Source organism: Canis aureus, chromosome 24 (genome assembly GCF_053574225.1).
Source record: "Canis aureus isolate CA01 chromosome 24, VMU_Caureus_v.1.0, whole genome shotgun sequence".
Lineage (NCBI taxonomy): Eukaryota > Metazoa > Chordata > Mammalia > Carnivora > Canidae > Canis > Canis aureus.
Window position 1 is genome coordinate 50,697,818 of NC_135634.1, and position 17,941 is coordinate 50,715,758.

The 17,941-nt window shown below is 55.1% G+C and overlaps 1 protein-coding gene across 4 annotated transcripts in view; it reads right to left on the reverse strand.

The window, feature by feature from the left end:
- Window positions 1–6,321, reverse strand: part of HDAC4 (histone deacetylase 4) — a 273,236-nt gene extending 266,915 nt beyond the window's left edge. Inside the window, exons 1-2 of one of the 4 annotated variants that reach the window (XM_077869459.1) lie at window positions 6,218–6,233; window positions 5,660–5,703 (exon numbers count right to left, since the gene is read on the reverse strand). The gene's annotated coding sequence lies outside the window, so the exon portion shown is untranslated. Of the gene's footprint in view, window positions 1–5,659; window positions 5,863–6,217 lie in introns of those variants that run through there. The other 3 variants (XM_077869460.1, XM_077869461.1, XM_077869463.1) reach the window with 3 other exon arrangements.
- Between the last annotated feature and the right edge of the window lie 11,620 nt (window positions 6,322–17,941).

A 17,941-nucleotide genomic window follows, 5' to 3' on the forward strand; every position in this document is an offset into this window, starting at 1 on the left:
CCCAAGAGTCCTCCCAACGCAGGGAGCCTGCCCTGCGCAGCGCCACCCCTCCGCCGCGACACCTGTATGTGGGCTGGGGGCGGCTGAGGATGAACATAGTAACTGCGCCCTTAGAAACTTGCAGGATGCTGGCTCCCAGCCACAGCCACCACCCCCACTCCCCCACCAGAGGAGCCGGTGGGGGCGCCCAGAACCTTGGTCTGAAAAAGACGGGCTCCAGCCAACAGCCCCCCAGCCCCACGCTCCCGCGGGACCGCTCAGCTCCGTCGGGCCAGGCCTTCAGGCCCTAAGAACTGATTTACTGTTTCAGGCTCCGACTTCCGTCAACCGAAGCACTTGACGCACAGCGGAGCGCCGCACCAGCGACAGCAAACGACCGGCCAGGCCTCACGCCTTGGAACGGAGCGGACCACGGAGCGCTCGCTGCACACCCGGCCCAGGTACGTGACTCCGGGGCGAGGTAAGAGTGACCGCGCCACGTCACGAATCCCGACGTGAAGCAAACGGACAAATGTCGTTCGCCCCAGCCGCGGCTACCCCGGAGCCCCGGGCAACCCGGCGGAGGGCCAGCTGCGCCTCCCCCATCCCCGAACCCCTTCACCCGGATTCACGGCGCCTCCTTAACGCACGTCGTCTGCAGAGCCAGGACCGAGCAGCCCGGACGAGGCGGGGAGGAGACGCCGAGTTCCAGAGCGCCGTAGGGGCAGGGGCAGGTGCGGGGAGGCCCGGACACGCGGCCGCCGGCTCTCCAGGCCCCGCACCTGCACCCTCCGCAGGGCGCGCCCGCGTGCCCCGCAGCCCCACGGAGCCCAGCCACGGCCGGGGGCGCTCACCTACCAACGTCCCAAAGAGCGACTGAAACTGCACAACTGGAGCCCGTCGGGAAGCCGGCCTGGTGTGAACGGGGACCTAAGGGTCCGCAGGGACGGGGGGACGGGACGGGAAAGGTAGTGCTGACAGACAGACAGCGCGTCCACGCTCTGGGCGGACAGGCGGCTTGCAAGGCCAAGGCAGCGGAAGAGGACAGGCGCCGTCGCGGGAGGCTGGTCCCACAGAGGGTCGCAGAACACCGGGAAGCCGCGAGGTGTCCAGCAAGGGAGTAAGGGGTACGGATCTGCTGCTGGGGGAGGCCCCTGAGGCGGCCACTTGCAGCACAGATTGCACCACAGCTGCCCAGACCCAGGAGGCCAGCTCCCCGCGAGGAGAGCTTACCGGCGACTCACGGCAACAAATCCCCTAAATTCTTCTAATGCTAAGCATATTTATCAACTTCCCAAGGACTTGGTTTTTCTCCTTTATAAATAATGAAGTCGAAGAGTGTTTTTTCCCCAGTGATCATAGCAGGCTTTAAAAAAAAAAAAAAACAAAAAAAACGCATTACTATTAAAAAGTAACAACACACACCCAGGGCAAAAACCTACACTAGTAACATTTATGAAAAGTCCACAGAGCCCCTCACACCCCATTTCCCTGACACCCCAGAGGGCCACCATTATCACTTCAGAGACCCACATAGTTAAAAATAAAAAATAAATAAATAAAATAAAATTAAGTAAAATAAAATAAAATAAAATAAAATAAAATAAAATAAAATAAAATAAAATAAGGGATCCCCTGGGTACTACTGTCCAGGCCCTACTTTCTCATCACACTGCACACTTCTGATCCGTGAGCCTGCCCATCTGTATTCCACGGGATGAAAATACTGAAGTGTATTTATTAAGTATCGCCTTCATAAATAATGCAGTGATAACCTCCCGCACGCATCTGGATATCCAAGCACTTATCGTATTCTTTCTTAAGAATAAATAGTCCCAACAAGCAGAACTGCCAGGATCAGAGAAATGACCAATTACATTTTTGACTCATAAAACTTTTCTGGAGGGTAATAAAGTAATTAGGCTTTGCTCTCCAGGGAGCAAATAATAGTAACAGTCAACACTTACTTTGTGCTTACTATGTGCCAGGCCCAATTCTAAGCACTTCCACACAGTGGATTTCCATTTCACAGAAACCATAAAGGAATTGTTATCCAACCAACGGGTGCCATCAAACAACCTTTGCTGATGTGATGGGCATAAATGGAATCTTTCATCTGAAATTCTCTATTAATAAAGCTAAGACGTTTACATTAGCTACTGTGACTTGTATTATTTATAGGCTTTGCTCATCTTACAATAGGAATGTTCATCCTTTTCTTATTGGTTTGCAAAAGCTCTTTACATATTGGCTATTAAGCTCATACAGGCACATCTTGTTATATATTTTTTCTCTTATTGTCTCTTAACCTCACTTATGGAACCTTTAGCTGGAAAGAATTTACTTTAATTCTTATGCTGTTAAACCTATGTGTTTCATCTTTAAGGTTTCTGGCTTGGTGTTACAGTAAGAATAGACTGAATTGGTCGGTTTTTCAAAGTTTTTGGTCCTTAGAATGCTTTCTTCCAATAAAATCTTCCAAGGCAATCCTGCAGACAAACTAGTCAAGGCCAAAATGCATTGGTTGAAATGGACGTGGAGCACAAGGTGCTCCATCCTCGCCAACCCCCAGGCAGGCTCACGGGGAGATCCGAGCGCAGGATCCAACAACCACAAGCCGACAGGAACCGTTAAGATCCCTTCCCTCCTATAATGTCCTATAATGCCACACACGTGACAGTGGAGAAAATCTTAATGATGTCCCAAACCCTAGTGAACCCAGAAGATATTCCAAACGGTCACCTTCGCAAAGAGGCTACGCTCTCCCGCGTCCCTTAACAACACTGAACGTTGCAAGACCATCCCTCGGTGGCCTGGCAGCAGAGGCACGGAGGAGAAGGAATCGGCATCTGGGACTTGACAGAGCAAGGAGTACCAGATGCTCCATTTCCACTTCTCTCTCGGGTTCCTCCTCTGCAAAATGGGCAGAGAAGCAGCCACTTCATAAGGCTGTGGGAGAGAGAAACGGGATCTAGACGGCAAGTGCTCACGACAACACGCGGCCCCAAGCAGGTGCTCATTAAACGTCAGCTACGGGTCTCTCACAACCACTAGCGTTACGATCTCCCCGCTAGGAAAGACAGTCTGGTTTCCACGCCGACTGATGCAGATGGTGATCTGCCCCGGTGCCGCGGGGAGGAGCGCAGAAGAGGCAACCCGGGCAGGGCCCTGGCGCTTCCTTCCAGGAAACCGAGGAGGAGGCATGTTAGAAAAGGCATGCCAGCGGCCACCGGTGCCACAGCCCACCCCGCACCCCTGAACAGACCCCAGGCAGAGAAAACCGATCCTAGGAAGAGAACTCACAGATCTTACTTCCAGACGTTTTTTTTTCCCCAAAAGGAACACTCTGTAAACATATGCCGCGAAGGTCTGTTAAAACGCGGCATCAGTTTTGCCAGGGAACCCTCATCTGACTTAACCGACAGACGCGACACCGTCCTCTGAGGTCAAGACCAACGGCCCTGAGCCCACGGCACAGCCCCGCACATGCGGACAGTCTGAGATTGAAACAAAAACTGCCTCCCAACTTGCTGCCTGTCTCCCACCCCCACCCCAGGAGCCAGGAGAAGCTGCACCCAAGCGGGGCAAGGACTGGAAGCCTGGCGAGAAGAGCAGGGGCTCAGGCCAGGCTTCACCGGCTGCAGAGCGAGGACAGAATCCGAAGCTCGCTCGCACACACACGCTCACACACACACACACACACACACACACACACACACAGGGGGCTGGGCCAGCCCATATCCCCAGCTGCAGTCATCGATTCTGGTCCAGGAACGCAAGCCCGGCCACAGCCTGTCGCCCGCGGCCTCGCGGCACAGCAGTTGTCTCCCGTTCTCTGCGTCTCCCCCGCTCCCTACATCAGGTATTAATCTATTACTCGGGGCAGCTTCTGAGCGATGAAAGCCCAGCCGTTTTCAATAGAGAACGGTATGGACGGATTCTACAGGAGTGATGAAATGTTTCTTCTGCTCTGGCAATTAAGACGGCACAAAGTCGCCTTTCCTCTGGTGCCACCCCCAACATCAAAGGATGAGAAATTCAAAGCCATTCATGCTGCATTGAAACCTCACAATGAAGCTGGGAAATGGAAGTCGATTACTGGGCATAAATATGCAGTAGTTAAAAGGAAAGAGTTATAACGAAATTAAACTGCAGCAACCCCACAACGTGTGGAAACTTCCAGAACTAGAGTGCCCCTGGTAAACACCAAGAGGGGCGTCCTTGTAAAGCAGGTTTCTGGTCGCCGAAAGTCCAGATCGGTCACCCCAGGTGCACGTGGCCAGGCCTGCCACGCTGCTCTGTCCACCTTGCTACAGGAGCAGCCCCCCAAGGCCTCGGAGAACGCGGCATTTGGACAGTTTGACTTTGCACGGCTGTGAAGCTGCTGACCACAGAACATTCTGGCTCGGGGCTGCCTAGGCCACATCTGTCCTTGGTCTCTAGGCCGTCCAGGCCTCCAGGAGTCCACAGTCATCCGCCCGCCCTGCACGCACATACACACACAGCCTCGGGCCCCCCACCCCACCCCCTGGCCCAGCCCCAGGGCTCCCCCAGAGGCACTCAGGCTGCCAGCTTGCAGGAGAATGAACTAACCCTAAAGAGGGCAGTGTTACATCTGCCTGCCGTATAAATCCCGTTTCTCTCCTGATTGATTACCGCTCTCGTTAGGAGGGTATCTGATCTTTAAAATAAAAGCCCAGAAACACAGAAAGCTATACAAGTCTTACAATGTGTGGTTTTAAGGCAGGAAAATACTTCCCTCCCACACGAATGTGAATTCTGGGGAAAGATGCCACAGATCCAAGGGAGTAGAATATCTGGGAAAGCTTGATCGGTCTTAAAAATAGATAATTGAACACAGATTTTTTAGAATTCTCAGGAGCTACCTGCAAAAAAAAAAAGAAAAGAAAGAAAGAAAAAAGAAAAGAGAGAAGAAAAAAAAAAGGAAAAATTTAAATCTCGCCTATTTTGGATACATCCAAAACTCCATTCTGATGAAACTTCTAACAGGGTGGCATTTCTGCATTTCCAATTATAATAGAGTAATCGTGTTGCCATAGCGACTGCAAAATTCTGCAATAACTTTTGTTGCTTTGTAATTGCTGGAGTGTATATATTCGTGTACGAGCAGCTGAGTTTTCTCCGGATTCCCGATTCGGCGCCTCTCCTTTGCCCCTAACCCGGGCCATCGCAGGGTGGCCTGCCACTGCCACCGCCACGGCCACTGCCACCGCCACCGGCCGCCCGCCTTCCCTTGGCACATCGGTTTTGGCAGGAGGACAGGAGGACAGGAGGACGGTCCCCGTCACACTAGTCCCCCCAGTGCCATGCAACGCGCGTGGAATCATCAGAGGCAATTAAGGCTCCGGGAGGCCACGGTCATGTCACAAAAGAAAAAGTGAAACCAGGCCAAGGTGCAAACACCCCCGGGCCCTGCACCAGCAGCAGCACCAGCACCAGCACCAGCACCAGCACCAGCACCAGCAAGCAGCCCAGCCTTCCCCGCCTCTTGCTGGGCGCCTGGCGCTGGCTGAGGGCTGTGCACAGGTCTACTCCCAGGCCTCGCACGCTTAGGCGGCCTGTGGGAATAAACAGAAGAGGCTGAGCAGAGGAAGCAGAGGAAGCAAAGTGACTGCCCAGGCCCTTCCTCCCTCCCTCCCTCCCTCCCTCCCCGGCTCACCGAGGGCAGGCGGCGCTGCTCCGGGCGTGCAATCCGGCAGCTCCCTACAGTAATGCAATTAAGGTTTACTCGAGAAAGTCGTCGGCTCTTAAAAATAACTGAAGTTCCGTCTCTGCGACGCTCTGGTCGGAAAACTGTGTCACGGCAGGTCACACCGACGGCGCGCGAGGAAGCCAGCGCCGCTCCGCCCGCCGCCCCGAGCGCCCGCGGGTCTCGCCCCCCCCCCCCCCCCCCCGGCGCGGGCCGCATCTGCACGCGGGGCGCCGGCCCCACCCCCCGCGCCCCGGGGCACGACCCGGGCCCTCCCGCCGCCGCCGGCCCCGCGGACGCACGGTTTTCTGCAAACTCACAGCCCTGGACAAAGTTACATAAACGGCGGCCGCCCGCGCCCCCCGCCCACCTGCGGGCCCCTCCCCGCCCGCCCTCCTCCCTCCTCCCCCCTCCCCTGCGGGCGGCCGGGGCGCGGGCAGGTCGGGGCGCCGGGGCGGGGGGCGTCCACCTGCCGGGGCGGGGGCGGGGGCGGGGGCGGGGGCGGACAATGGCCGGGGCTGCGCTTACCGCGGCGGCGGCGGGCGGGCGGGCGCTCTAGCCCCGCATCTCGTCCGCCTGCGCCTCCAGCGCCGCCACCACCGCCACCACCACCGCCACCAGCGCCCGCGGCGGGCGGGCGGGCGGGCGGGGACAGCGGGGACGCGGCCGCGGCGCGCGGGGCCCAGGCTGCTGCTGAGGCGGCGGCGGCGGCGCGGGCGGGCGGGCGGGCGCGCGGGCTCGGGCTCGGGCTCGGGCTCGGGCGCGGCGGCGGCGGCGGCGGCGGCGGCGGCGGCGGGGACGGTGCTCCGCGGCGGCGGCCCCACAACCTCCCCTCCTCATTCACAAAAAATTGACCCACGTTGAACCATGATGCCGCTCCCCCCTCCAGCACGGAGCCGCGCGCTGATAGGCCGCGCCCGCCGCCCGTCAGCCGCCGCGGCCCCGCCCCCCCGCCGGCGGCCCTGCGCCCATTGGCCGCGCCGGCCTCGCGTCACCGCCCCGCCCTCCTGCCCGACTTCTAACGAAGGGCTCGTCAATTACGGCTCGGCCCCGCCCTCCCCGGCCGCCCGGCCGCCCTCCCATTGGCCCGCTGGGGCCCCGGGTACCGCCCCGCGGGCTCCCGCCCCCCGTCCCGCGGCGGCCAATCGCCGGGCCGCAAGCCCTACAAACGGCAGGGACGCTCCACCTCTGCCCGCCTTCCCGCGCACATCCCGGACCCCATTGGCTGCCCGAGATGCCGATCCCCGGGGGCGGGGCCACCGGAGGACGCTCCAGGCGCCAGCCGCCGGACCCTTCGCGGCTGAGAAAGCGCCGGGAGCCGGGCGGGTCGTGAGTGTCAACGTGGGCGCTCGCCCCGGTGAGCTCCACTCGGCAGCCGCGAAGGGCTGTCCCGCGCCGGCCCGGCTGTCGGGGCCGAGCGCCGCAGCGCCTAGCGGGCGCACTCCCGGGCGCAGGCGGAGGCAGGGCTCCGACCGGGCCTCGCCGCGGCCTCCATCTTGGGTACTGGCGGCGGTCACGTGGGGCGGCGTGCTCCCCGAGACGCACGGGCGGCGCGGAGGCCGAGTGCGCAGGCGCGGCGGGCCCCGCCCTGCCCCGCGGCGGGAACGCGGCCTCCGGGGCGCGGGGCGCGGGCCGGCGGGGCTCCCCGCGGAGGTGGGGCCGCCGCGCCTGCGCCGCGGGCGGGAGTCGTCGGGCCCGCGGGGGGCCTGCTGCGCCGGTCGGCGCCGAGTGCACAGCGCGGAAAGCTGCGCGGCCCGGGTGCTCTGGGCCGGGTCCAGCGGCCTCCCAGAGCCCCGCCGGCCCTGGAGACCCCGCGCGCTGGCGGTCGGCGGGTGCGCAGCGTCCTTGGGGACCCCCCGCCCCCCGGCCTCGGCTCCCGGACCCCCGCGTGTGCCCCCCGCGGGAAGGAGCACCTGCGGCACGTGTGCAGTGGGGGCCGGGCCGGGTCACCTGGCGGGGCGCGCACACCTGCGAGCTGGCCTCGGCCTCCCTTGGCCGGACCACTGGGTCCCTAAGGAGCTTCCTCCGGGGGCACGTGTGCGGAGCGTGCACACCTGCGAGCTGGCCTCGCCCTCGGATGCACTGACTGCTCTGTCCCAACGCGCCTCCTCCAGGGCACGTGCACGGGGCCCCCAGTGGGCAGGGCGCGCACACCTGTGAGCTGGCCTCGGCCTCCCTTGCCCGGACCACTGGGTCCCTAACGCGCCTCCTCCGGGCCCCCAGCGGGCAGGGTGTGCACACCTGCTTGCTGGCCTCGAGGACTGAGTGTCCCTAACGCACCTCCTCCGGCACGTGCGCAGGACCCCCAGCGGGCAGGGTGTGCACACCTGCATACTGGCCTCAGCCTCCCTTGGCTGGACCACTGGGTCCCTAACGCGCCTCCTCCGGGGCCCCCAGTGGGCAGGGCATGCACACCTGCGTACTGGCCTCGGTCTCCCTTTGCCGGACCACTAGGTCCCTAAGGAGCTTCCTCTGGGGGCACGTGTGCGGGGCGTGCACACCTGCGTACTGGCCTCGGCCTCCCTTGGCCGGACCACTAGGTCCCTAAGGAGCTTCCTCCGGGGGCACGTGTGCGGGGCGTGCACACCTGCGAGCTGGCCTCGCCCTCGGATGCACTGACCGCTCTGTCCCTAACGCGCCTCCTCCAGGGCACGTGCACGGGGCCCCCAGTGGGCAGGGCGTGCACACCTGTGAGCTGGCCTCGGCCTCCCTTGCCCGGACCACTGGGTCCCTAACGCGTCTCCTCCGGGGCCCCCAGCGGGCAGGGTGTGCACACCTGCGTGCTGGCGTCGGACTGAGTGTCCCTAACGCACCTCCTCCGGGGCACGTGCACAGGCCCCCCAGCAGGCAGGGCATGCACACCTGTGTGCCGGCCTTGGCCTGGGATGGACTGAAGACTCTGTCCCTAACACACCTCCTTCGGGACGTGTGCACAGGGGCATTCGTCGCTTTCCATAAAGGGCTCTGCAGTGAGTGCACAAATAAAACTTTGTGCCTAGCAGGTGTTTCGGGACCCAAACCGGTGGCTCAAAAAACTTGAGAGCTTAATAGTCAAAGTTCGTTTAATCCACTGTCTCATCACTGTAAAGCGCCTTCTTTCCTAGAAAGCAGAATCCAGAGGGGTCATTTAACCCAATCCAAGGGTTTGATTTGGTTCTGTTTTTTTCCCTCAAGCGCCAAAATGCCCTTACTGGTCCGGTCCTGCTAATGTGAACCTGGACCCTGGCCTTATACCAAAGTGCACGTGCAGCGGGAACATGGCCCAGCTCGAGACCTTGGTCAGGACAGAGAAAATCCATGGAGAAGTGGGCAGTGATGATTATTAGGTCCTGGGAGGTTACCTTCCATGGGAGAGGAGGCCAGGGCAGGCCCGTGCTGCCCTCCGGCTCCCTCCTGCCTGTCATCCTCTAACAGAGGCCACACTCACCTTCATTCCACTGAAACCTGAGCCTGGCTCTGAGTTTAAGGGCCCAGTTGCTTTTTCAGGGGAGAAAAGTAGGATTTCTGTTGTAATGAAAAAAATCTCTGCCTTGTATTATTTCATCAGGAACAGGGGGTGTTCTATCAACTCTCCAGAACTTAAAATCAGAAAACAAGTCTGTTTTCTGATGGATTATCCATTGCAGAGTAATCCTGGAGACAGACAGAGCTGAGAGCTGATGGGGTCTCTGCGACCAAGCTGGCGTGTGGGGTGCTGGCAGAGGTGTGTGGGTGCTTATTTTGAGGGCCTTTCCTTTTAGAAATGAGCAGAGATTGGTTTTTAATGTTGTTCTTGATCATTGATGCCCAGAGGAAAAAAATGCAGCTATGTCAGGAAAAATTGAATTTTCAAAAGTGAAAATGCACAATTTTACAGTATTTTGAATGTATTGAAATAAGTAATGATTAGAAAGCCTTGGGCATTCTAAGTAGAAATGACTGTCCTAAGACAGCTTAACTTTGAAGCAAATGAATAGTGAATGGCAGAATTTTAAAACAAAAGACCTAGCTAAAGAAAATTAGCACTGGTGGCCTGACTGATGACCGAAGAGGTACACTTATCGAATGTTCCTGAAAGGTGAAACAGAATCCCTGGCAGGGTAACATTCAGGTGATGAAAATTAAGTTAGAGAGTCATTTCACAGATTATTAAAAGGTATACAATAATCGGGAAACCCATACACATCTAGTAAGATTAATTTTACAGGGATCCCTGGGTGGCTTAGCAGTTTAGCACCTGCCTTTGGCCCAGGGTGCGATCCTGGAGTCCCGGGATCGGGTCCCGCGTTGGGCTCCCGGCATGGAGCCTGCGTCTCCCTCCTCCTGTGTCTCTGCCTCTCTCTCTCTCTCTCTCTGTCTATCATAAATAAATAAATACTTTTTTAAAAAAAAAGATTAATTTTACAAGCACAAAATAAGAGACCCATGCCTGGAGAAACAGTCACATGGAAGAGGTCTGGGATCTACTCCGAGGAGGGATTCATTAAGGAGTAGAATTGCACTTGGGGGCGTGCAGTCACACTGTGTGCCCCTGAGCCTCACCTGCAGGCCCGAGCACGCCTCCGGAGAGGGCAAGAACCCCACTCGCCTCTTCTGGGGAAGAACGTAGGAGCCTGAGCAGCCGTGTCTGCTCTTGGTCTCCGAGAGAATGTCTGGCTGAAGGAGACCGTTCACAGCCAGTACGAAGGATTGGGACGGTAGAGGTGTGCACAGCGGAAGAAAGGTCTCTAACGCTGACGCCAAGGGGGCCGGTGGGGTAACAGCCCCAACACCACGCAGCCTCCAACATGGAACTTCGTACAAAGGCATTTTCCAGAGAGTCCCAAACTCAGAGGGGTTTGTCTCAGAAAGAGAATGAATCCCAACGCTAAGTGAAAGAAGCAAATCCTTCAATCAAAAATAAAAACAGCCCCCAAGGACTCAAAAAAAAAAAAAATCCAGAAGCTCAATAGAGTGACCAAGTATGAATATATTTTTAAAAAAAAGAATAGAAAAAAAAAAGAATAGAAACTCAGTAGCTTTTAGATATACATTCAATCAATAATTATAAATGTTACTATTTATTGAGTTTTGCTCTGTGGCAGGCATTGTGGTTAGCACTTTGTATGCATGAGAAAAACACGATGGAAAATCTCCAATCACATTAGCAAAAGAACATTTTAAATATCAACACATAACATTAAACCCCGGTGGAACTTCACGGGACTGGGACTTGACAAAAGGTTGAGTCGTTCACCTGGAAGAATGAACATTTGAGAACAGTCGAAAAGAAGAGTAATGAAGGGAAGCGCTCCCGAGAGCAGAACTTGTTACCGAGGCTCCGCGATGACAACAACGGGCGGGGAGGGGGGCTGGCCGCGGTGGATGGAAAGCCGTAGGAAGTAAGGAAGCGGCCCCAAGCACGGGGCTGAGATCTGTCGGCCCGCACGAGGTCTGTCTGTCCGCACTCCTCGTCGGGGCAGCCTCCAGGCTGCCCAGCGCTGCGGCAAAGCCCCTGGCCGGTATCTGGACCGTCATCCCTGTGGGGGCTTCACACGTCTAAAGGCGGCCTTTCGAATCCGCGAGAAGGCAGCGTGGTGAGGACGCTTGCTATCATCTGGAGGAGAGAGCATAAGCCTGGGATTCCCACCTCGTCAGATGGAGATTGAGCGAGAAGAGCGGTGACAGTGCTGAGCCAGATCCGTTGGTGGGCATGTCATAGGACCGGGGACTAGAAGGAAGGCCGCCAACAGCGGTTCAGGGAAATCCTGGCAAATATGACCACGTGACAGTTAAGGCCTGAGGTGTAGTCAGCAAGGAGCCAGGTGAGTTTCCACGTGTTCGTACACGGAGTGTTGCCTGACGAAAGGTGAATGGACACCGAAAATACCATAAAAGCCCCATGCAAAAGACTATCCGCTATAGGAGTCCATCGATACTGAAGTCCAGCACCAGCCTAAAGGGCTGCGGGGATAAAAGTCGCAAGTCGGCTGCGCTCCGAGGGCCGCAAGGGGAATGCCCGGCGGAGGAGACGTCTTCGGGCTGAGGAGCCGATGCACGTCTCTGTTGGGGTAGAAAGCCCACGGGAGTAAACAGGTGTCAGGACCTGTTGAATTTAAGAGCTGTGCCTTTCTTGGGGAAATTTGACCTCAAGGGAAAGAAATAGCGGCGGCAGTAGCTGCCCCAATTTGGGCGGGTGTGCAGGGGTGGAACCTTCTGGTTCAGCCAAAACATTGACGTAAAAGACAAAAGGAGCGTTTGCAGCGTGTTGCATAAAGGCTTACTCTGCACAGTGAGAGGGCTTTGCCTTCAAGCTGAGGTGCAGCGAACATCACAGAAGCGGAGACGTGAACAGCAAACACAAAAGAAATGCCCAGGAAACGTAACTAAATGTCCTCTCCCCTAATAATAAAGGAAAAAATAACAGTTTACTTGGTGAAAGCGTATGTGGACAAACAAACACGATTATGCACAAACAGTGTCAACTTGTGCAAACGGAGACAGCTGCTTAAGCAGACAGGTACGGAAAACCTGAGCGTCTCGCATGCACTTTCACCTACTGACTTTGGCCTAGAACATCCCTCCAATGAATTAAACCATCAGTGTCGATGAAGATTCAGCTACAAGATTCACAGCCGTAGCGATGAGAAGATGCATCAATTTGCGGACCTATCCGTACAGACAAGAGTGTCTGTCTGTCTCCAAGTTTCCAAAAATAGGAGAGTGACTGTCATGGAAAGAAACCCACATTAAAGTTTTCCGTGAAAAGGAAGACTATTGAACATCATGACAGCACGGCACAGTCTTTATAAATGAAAACATTTATAGACGAGGAGAGGACGGGAAGACGCCCATCAGGATGTTCCCAGTGCTTCCTTCTGAGTGTGCAGGGGAGGAGACGTCACTGTGCTCTTCTTGCCCGTCCAGCTTTCTCAACTCCCCAGTGAACATGGATTACTTTTGTACAAAAGGGAAATCTCTAAAAGGATACGAAGTTAGCTAAGGATGCTGCAGGGCCCGTAGCTGAGGGGGTCAACTGGCCGGTCCCCGGAGCGCGGGGCGGGGGGCCAGGTGCCGAGAGCTTTGCCGCCAGGCTTCAGGTGGAGGTGGCAAAGACGGGTCAGGGTAGGAGCAGGGGAGCGGCCGTTGTGAAGCCCCCCGGGCTCCTGCCCCCCAGATTCCGGGCTTGGAGCCTCACTGAGCGGGAGCTGGCCTTGACCGGGCAGACAGCCGAAAGCTACCAAAGGTGACAGTCTTGCTCGTTTTGTTTTCATCTGTTATGTTGTTTGAGATAAAATGTTGAGGTCATCGGCATATGGGTCGGAACTGAAGTCCTGGAATCGATGAGGCCGGGGAGGGGCGCCGGTGGGAGCAGGAGGGGAGCTGTGGAAAGCGGCGGAGGCCAGGCCAGCAGGAAAGCACTCAGGGAAGCAGCCCACGGAGTGAATGAGAGACGAGAAAATGACTTTGAGCATGCTTGTGTTTTGAGGAATTTAATTGCAAAGCGCCTTAGCCCAGGTCCCTGCACAGCAGAGGTACACGGGGCTCGGCGCCGGCAGCTGCTGGGAGCGTGAGCCCAAGGGCAAGAGTGGTGGAGGCGCGAGCTGGAGACGGGACAGGCAGGAGGGAGGGCCCAATGGCAGGCTGCGTTACCTGGGCCAGAATGTCCACCTGGGGGAGGCTGTGGGTGGGGGCATTTACTCAGGGTGACCACCCTGGTCATCAGTCTGCATGCTTGCAGGTCCCGCAAGCACAAGTCCCAGGAGTCTCCTGGGAGCGCCCTACCCTGAGCATCAGAAAAATTCTGGGACAGGAGACCAGAGGCATTCACGCCAAGCAAGGAGCTCGGGGAGGGGGCACCTGCAGAGCCCCTGCAGCAGTGGCTGGGATGGGAGGGGCCCCTTCAAAACTGCAGGTCCGTGCCAGGCACGCAGGCAGGCAGGAGGTTCAGGGTCACGTGCCATCCTGGAGAAATTGTTTGTAGCAGCCCCACAGGCCCAGGAGTGTCTGGGTGTGGACGATAAACCACATGGTCAGCCAGGCCACGCAGCAGCGAAGGAGAGAGTCGGGGAGCCCGTATGGGAAGACGTCAGAGGAGGAATCCATTTTGTCCCAGTGCAGGAGACCCCTGCAGGTCGGTGGCCAGGGAAAAGGAGCCTGTGGTGGCCCGAGATGGCCCCAGAGGGCAACTGGAGGACAGGCTGGGAGTGCCAGCCCATCCCTAACGTGGTCCTGCCGCAAGGGTCTAGGGGAGATGCCCGTGTCACATGTCTAAAACCTTAAAAAATGTGAATCAAGCTAATGAACTGTTCATCAAATATGCCCTGTGTGTCCCCCTGTGACACAGTTGCTCTCTAACTGGAACTCCAAGCATTCCACACCCCTCCCATGCCAGCCCCTGGGCCCTGGCTTGTCCCCTTTCTCTTCCTACCTCTGGCTCCATGACACACCTGAAGGTGCTTTACTTCTGCACTCTGGACACCCCAGCCCGCTGTATCGAGCTCTTCCCTCATCCACACGCGTGGCCTCCCTCAGCCCTGAGGGTGGCAGCCCATGGCGCCAGCCACCTTTGGAAGGATGAGCTGGGGAAGGGACGCCTTGCATGGGTTTGCACAATGGGTTCTGGCCATTTGGACAGGGACTCATGGGCCCCAGTTACGTGGAGCAGAACCCAGAACGGGATCCTGGGCCCCCACAGACTTCTCATGTGGGAGAAGGGCATGCTAGGGGAGCGAGTAGGTGCTGGAGAGCATGAGCCCAGGCCAGGGGTCCCCTTGCTCAGCTCTAAGGCAGGTGCTAAAAAGCCCAAGCAGAAGAAACCTGAACCAGGAGAAGACTAAAAGATAAGGAGGAGCATGTGCACTCAGATACAGACACGTTTCTAGGTGTGGGGACATGTGGTAAAGGTGGAACCTTCATTTTATGATAGAGATGCTCCCGGCTGAGACGCGAGAGCCAGGACAGGCTACGAAAAACAGCAGCAAGCAGCCCAGAACGTTCCTGCTATGAGCCCTGCATGTGAGAAACTGCGCTGGTGGGCTGGGAGCCGAGCAGGGGTGTGAAAACGGCTGCTGATGACCCCGGAGGACCCAGCCCGAGTCAGAGGCAGTGCCTCTGTAATGGCACCAAGCCACGTGGTCTGTTATTTCTGGTAGTGCTCAGAAGCCCAGGTGCAAACAACTCATACGGTTGCATGATGCAAGGCTGCAGGGCTGCCCTCTGGTGGATTTTAGTTCCTGAAACCTGCAGGGTCCGGGTACCCTCAAGCCAACAAGGTCACATCAAAAGTGATCCAGGTATGAGACATACTCATGGGGCGTCTTGGCAGAAGCAAACAACTCTAACAAGGGAAACATTCTCAACCCATAGATAATGCCTCACTCAAAATGAGCTCACAACTAAAATTATAAAACCCGAAGGAAGTAGTTCACCATGGGCAAGAGTCAGCAGATATGCAAAAAGCAGGATCACATCTCCCCTTGCCCCAAGAAACTGAGATAATATACAAGAGTTTAATGTACATGTGCTAGAAAGGTCTAAGGTAGTTAAGGAGGGATTGAATACGTAACAAAAGAATAAGGCTCTAGGGAAAAGAAAAGAGGTTTTTTTTTTTTTAAGATTCATTTAAGAGAGCAAGTGTGAGAGAGTACAAGCAGGGGGAGCAAGCAAGGGAGAAGCAGACACCCCGCTGAGCACAGACCCCTGCCCTGCCCCCGACCAGCGGGGCTCGATTCCGGGCCCCTGAGATCATGACCTGAGCGGAAGTCAAATGCTTAACTGACTGAGCCACCTACAAGCCTCAGAAAAGATGAGTTAAAAAAAAAATCTCTAGACATGAAGAATGTAGCCATTAAACTTAAAAAATGCAACAGTGAGAAAGATAAACGCATATTAGGAGTAAAAGAAAACGTTCTTCGCAAACTGGAAGACAGATCTGAGGAAATTAGGCAAATGAAGACCAGAAAGACAAGGAGGTGGAAGCTAACGTTCGACAGGAGGGTGGCCACTGCGCGGTGCCCTGAGTCCGTCCCCTCCACCCGAGTGGGCCCCAACCCCGCTGCTGCAAGAGTTGCCTGCCAATGGCTCACAGCTGCATCCTTGTCCGGAGAGCTGTCCTTGATCAAAGGGAGTCCGCTCACCTGGAAAGACTTGGGAGGGTACCCTTCGCCGCCCAGAGATTCCCACCCCCCACCCCCCACCCCACGCACACACATACAGGAATGTCTGACTGACTGGGATAGACAAGACCAGTCTCTGAGCTACCAAGCATGCTTCTGAGCCCTCACAAGACAGGCCTGAACCAAGACCAGAGTCTAACTCTAACTTGCTTGGCTCCTCCCCTGCTCTGTCCTGCTGACCCTCCCTCCTCCTGAGAGCAAGCCCACAGCAAACAATTTGTACAAAAATCCTCACCTCCAGCTCTGGTCCTGTAGGATCTGATCTAAAGGCATTTCAGGAGGAGAGAATGGAGGAGCCACATAGAAGTTCTTCCTCCTGTAGCACATCTGTCTCACAGTGGGTCGGAGCGGTTTGCAGACCCACCCTGTGGTCATTCCCCCAGTCCCCAAGCACGGATGGTATTAATTCATGGTACGCATTAACATTTGTTTTGCGGCCTAGAATGTGGCCACGGCCAGTGGTCATAAATGTTTCATATATGCCTGGAAAAAAAATATGTTTGCTAATTTAAGAGTTTCAGAATTCTTTCAACATGTGAACGTTAGTTTCAGCTTGGGATGGATGTACTTAGCAGACACCAGAACCCCCTGCTTTCATTCCCTCGCCTGTGGAATAACAGTTACGGTGGGAAAGGCCAAGAGGAAAGCCTTGCAACACAACCCACCCTGCCCTGGCCAAGGTAATAAGTCAGCCGAAAGAAAATGCTGAGCAGAGAAATTGTAAATGTCCAAGTAAATCTAAGCTCCTGCTAAGCGTGAGCCCTAGCAAATGATGGTATAAAATAAAATGATAGATGCTCTCTGGTGTATAATAACTAAGTGGATCTGGTAAGGCAGCAGGGGACTTTGGAGGTTGAGCATTTTAAGATCCTTGTATTGTCTGGGAGTTTGACTTTAGCTGTTGTTAAGCAAAAAGCACTTGTTACAAATTTTAAAGAAGGCAATGAATGACCTGAAATAGAATGGACAACTTCCATGGCAGTGAGGGGCCCAGGAGAAGAAAGGAAGGAAAGATGGGGGAGGGGGGAACCATCATTCTAATAACATGTAGGGAAGAAGATTAAAAGAAGCACGGAAAGAGCATGTTAAACAGAAAACCCCGAATAACACTGGGAACTAAATCTAAATAGATCAATTATCACAATGAATATAAACAGACTAAATTTTCCAGTGAAAAACAGATTGTCACTTTCGGGTTTAAAAATACAATCTTTCTTCCTACTGTTTATAAATGATAGCCCCAAACATGAAAGGCTGATAGTCTGCAAGGGCAAAAAACCCTCACAATGTTCTAGGTCAACACTAATCCAAGGAAGTCCCTGTTATTATAATATCGGTTAAAATCGACTGTAAGGAAACAATGCATTAGAGGCAAAGCAGTCACTACATAATGGCAAGAGAGACAACCCATCAGGGAGATGTATCGATTTAAACTTTTGCATCTTCAACTTGGACTCAAAACCATATAAAGCAAAAATCTGAAAAGTTCCCTGGAGAAGTAAACCCACTGTAGCAGAAAACACTAGTGTTTCAGTAACTGCTATACAAGATTTGAATCACAAAATTAACAAGTTTATAAACTAATGTTCCACATACCGAAAGAATTCTGCACTCTGAAATTAGCAAACATGTTCCCTACAGAACATTTACAAATGCTGGCCACAGCCAATTTCTAGGGCACAAAGCAAATCTCAGTGCATTCCAAAGAATCAATACCAAACAGACTTTCTTTTACCAAAATGTGATTGAGTTAAAACCTGTTACAAAAAGATAACTCCAAGAACATCCATAGGCATACTATTGGAACTAATAAGAGAGCCCAGCAAGACTGCTGGGTATAAGCATATTTCAAAACCCATTGTATCCCTAAGGCCAGCTGGAAACACTCAGAATCATAAAGATTTGACTGCCAATGCAAAAACCTCAAAAACCTCACAAACCTCACAAAACAAAAGTTGTAGAGATACTTATGGGGACAACTATGGAATTTTATTGAAAGATACTAAAAAGGCACCCAATTAACCAGAAGGGCACACCAAACTTCATTTTAAAAATATGCATTAAAAATAAAAATATGCATTTTTTTACATTAACATCTCAAATTGGATATATCGAA